The sequence below is a fragment of the Diadema antillarum genome, unplaced genomic scaffold (genome assembly GCF_040938485.1).
Source record: "Diadema antillarum isolate AM-2024a unplaced genomic scaffold, OU_Dant_1.0 seq00001850_RagTag, whole genome shotgun sequence".
NCBI lineage: Eukaryota > Metazoa > Echinodermata > Echinoidea > Diadematoida > Diadematidae > Diadema > Diadema antillarum.
Window position 1 is genome coordinate 17,925 of NW_027272522.1, and position 4,481 is coordinate 22,405.

Below are 4,481 nucleotides of genomic sequence, written 5' to 3' on the forward strand. Positions count from 1 at the left end.
GAGGTCATTATCCTCATCAAGCATGAGCTTAAGTAATTCACTGTTGAAATACAGGTAGAGTGCTCCGATGATGAATTTGAATCCTCCGATAGTGAATTCGAATCACCGGATTTTGAATTTTGATTGCTGATTCAGTGCTGCGAGGGTGGATGCGTGAAATTGAATGCTCGGAGTAAAAACTTTAATGACAAAAGTATGAAATTGAGCGGGAAAACTTATATTAGTCAGGAACTCTGTTCAACTGGCTTTCTGTTATATTCTTGTGCGAAAAAGGAATGATGAAATAAAAAAATATATATATAATCAATCAAATCAAAGCGGGTCATCACCTTCAATTTGGTCTGTTTTGGGGGAATTTAGCAAATGAAGAAGTTTGTACAAATAAGAGAAATTTGCTCAACAAATTATTCAATCAGAATTACCCGACACGTTTACTGCTCCTTGTGAAAAGTATGTTTAAAATAAAGATTCACAGAATTATGCAAGATCTGACACATCCGATGTATGACATAAATGTTGTTAAGATACAATTAATCTGATATTCGCATGAATGCTCTTAAATCCTTAGACAATCACCCCCCCCCCCCCCGGCCCCCCAAATGCCCTTGACGTATTCAATAACTTTGTGAAACGTTGGCTTAGGATAATTATAACGATGTCATGTGCACAGCATGTGTATGGTCTCTGTAAGATGCATGTTTTTATTTGTACGCAGTGTGTTTGTTTTTGCAATGGTTATAAGGATAGATTTTTGCACTAGTACAAGTTGTTGCTTTTCTATTGGCATAATATGTTGTATATGAAGAGTTTGCACAACCAAAGTTGTGGTGCACCACATGCCTATGAATCATTTAAAGCACGCTCTGCAGCATTGCTCAGACAGTCTTAACCCGTTCCTTCCGCAATTCTCTGAGTGCCTTTAATGCCCCCAAACGAGATTCTTTTCGTCCGTCGACAGAGAGGCACACAGGTTGGTAATCCAGCTGTGTGAAGGCAGTCAAGCGGTTCATTGCAAACCCACTTTTCTGAGCATTTTAACACAAAGAAACATGAATTTAGGCCACTGAAGCAGGCACCCTTGTCTTCATTGTGGGAACCTGGTAAACCAGGTTCCCGTATATCAGTTGTTCCCACGGGAACCTGGTAAACCAGGTTCCCGTAAGGAACGGGTTAACATGATGGACTTCTGTAAGACACCCAGCGCTTCGTTCTAACCTTCTGCCATGATAGTATTATGCAAAATTGAAACAGGCATATTTATGATACGTTTGTTGTTGCTGTTGATGTTTTATGAAATTTTGTCTCGTATCCAGATGATTGTTTATGAAATTTTAGAGATGAGATAGTCATTTTCGATGACATTCACGTATGCAAAGAATTTGTGAAATGTCAGAATACGATGCAAACATAGACTGTGCTTCTTACATATTCTAATCCGTGCGGCACAACGCTTTTTACACATTGGGGTTCATTGAGGGTGCTTGATTGATGAGCTTTATAAAGGCCCTGTCACATCTTCCGGGCAAGCCTTGCGTGTGATTTACGGAGAGTATTCTTTTTTGGGGGGGCTACCAGAAGATCCCCGCAGATCACCCGCACATGACAGTGCCTAGCACGTATCTCGTCCGTAGTCGCCCGGAGGTGCGCACGAAAATCCATTTTACCTGCAGCCATGTTTAGGCCATGTCAGACCATTCCGGGCAAGCTACGTGGACTTGTTGCGTGTGGAGATTTTCCAGCACATGCCGGACAATTTCTGAGGGCGGACAAGAATTTGGGCGAGTTTTGCGTGTGTTTTACTTGCTGGACGCGTGCTACTTAACTTCTACTTGCGGGTATTCTGTGTGACCTGCGTGCCAGGCGCGTGGGGGCTGACAATCAGTGAAGGAATTCCTCTGAAGGACTACTTATTTAGCAGAGGTCCCAGAGAATATCATAATCTTGGCCGCAGCCAACTTCTCAACTAACCAGCAGAAAGGCAGTAACTGACCCTCAACATGCACGTGGGTTATCTGCCTGTGATTTGCGACAGCTACGGGCCTCCTACTGGTGTTCTGCGTGGACCTCTGCTTGTAATCCTGGCGAGCCACCCGGAAAAAGTTTTGAGCATGCTCAAGACTTGGCTGCGGGTAAATCGGCCTTCTGTGCGCAATTACTGACGGCTACGTGCTAGGTACTGTCATTGTGGAGGCCATCTGCCGTGACCTCCGGGTAGCAGAAATTGTTCGCAGCAAGTCACATGCAGGGCTTGCCTTGAAAAGTGTGACGGGTCCTTGAGCAAGCCCAAACTTGTTCCGGTCCTTCCACACCAGTAGAAGGGCAGTATCTGTAGCACCTCACAGGCAACTCCCACGCAACTAGCCCGTAACTAGAACGTGAGTAGAAAGTAAGAAGCGCACGTCCAGGATGTAAGACGCACGTGGAACTGTTCCAAATCCTTGTCCGCCCGCTAAAAATAATAATAATGATAAAATAAATTATCCTGCATGCTGGAAAATCCATACACGCAAGTAAGCCCGCGTAGCTTGCCCGGAAAGGTCTGACAAGTCCTGTAGAGTTTGAATTGATTTTTTTTTTTTAAGTACTCAGTGTTGTAGTCATTATTTTGTTTATTATAGAATAATGCTAGGTTTGACACATCCGATGTATGTTCACTTCAGATAAATACATATCTGTTTGGTTTTTGTGTGATTGTTCTTGTTTCAGATATGTATTGGTCTTTTAGTGATGATTGTGAAGATATGATGAGCACAACCGCATATTATATTAGTTTTATATAAATTTCTGCCATGGGATATGATAGTCTGTGTGGACATTATTAGTGTATTATGCGGGATTATTTATGAAGCTTTTTTTAAGCTTTATGAAGGGGGGGGGGGGGCTTAATCAACGAGAGTTGTTATGCAATTCACATTCTTGACAATTCTTGACACAGCCTGATCGGGCACAGTTAAGTGCCTATAGGTGTTCGGGATGGCTCTTTGGGTGCTTAGTGCCTTGTTCACCGCTCCGTTTGCCTGCATGGGCACGCTTTAGCTGACGTATCTCTGTTTGTCTCGCTGCCCCAATGTCGGAGGCGATTCGAACTGATGGACAAACTGGTGGATGGAGTGGGTGGGGATGTATTGGTGGTGGCGGGAACTGCGCTTTCTGTCTGTTGCCACGCGGAGCAGGTCGGGCGCCTCGGGCTGGTGCCTGTATGGTCGCCGATCTGTGTGTCGTGTTTAACAGGAACATCTATTTCCTTGTGTGGATATTATGGTTCATATATCACGGGTTTGGTGGTGACTATTTAGATTATGATGGTTAAAAGTCAATTTATTGTTAATTGTTAGACAAAAAATTAATGAATTTAATGGTAAGGCGCTATCATTGTTCCCCCTGCCCCTACCAATCGGTGCTTTCCTTCTTTGCATCACTCCTTTCTCACTTTCACATAATCATTATTCTCCCTACATCTACTTCTCTTCTTATCCTTGTAGGAGAGAGGGGGGGGGGGGGGCTAGCTCTTTAAAGAACATTTGAGTGAGTGTGAGCGTATGTTTGTAGATGTTTAACATCTGCACACGTACGCACACTCACTCAAATGTTCTTTAAAGAGCTAGCCCCCCCCCCCCTTCTCTCCTACAAGGATAAAAAGAGAAGTAGATGAGAGAGAATAATAATTATGTGAAAAAAATTGCATACATTAGTTCGCATACAAATAGCAAAGTATCTTCATAATTCATATTATGAATTATGAAGATACCTTGCTATTTGTATGAGAACTAATTTATGCAATTTTTTTTAATGCCAGTGGAAAGCAAATTTTTGTATTTACCTTAATAGGCAAGAATGTACCTTGAACATAATATACGCACACAGACACAAACACACACACACACATATACACAATAATCCAATATATTTGTTCATGTGCGTGTACGCGCGCTAGTATGTGTTTGTGTACTTTTTCTGGCGATTGACTGCATGGATGTTGATCATTCCTTATTCTATGTTATTGCAGATTCCTTTTGGACGTGACAAGGCACTAGTCATAATGTCTGGGGCCATATTTTTAATCAGTTCTTTTGGTGAGTATAGATGTCGTTACGAGCTTGTTTTGTTTTCTATAATGGAGCTCATATGATGCTGTAGCTATATAGAATGCAATTGAATGGAAATGCCTGAGAATGTCAGTATCCTGGATTTTATCTACCCGTGGTCGAAGAATTACGGTAATGAGTGCGATTGCTGAATGGGAAAATAACTGAGAAATTTCATTATAAACATTTATTATGATTGGCATGCAACATGACTGTATATCGTTTCATGTCATGTCCTTTAATATATCATGCAAATATCATGTATACGTGACTCTGCAGCATCACAAAACCACCAAAAACGGCGCCATTCATGAATTTCTAGATAAAGGTGGATACGAATAGAGCAGACTCTAAGTTTAATAATTCAGTACAAATGGACTGTCCCTAGCCATTTAA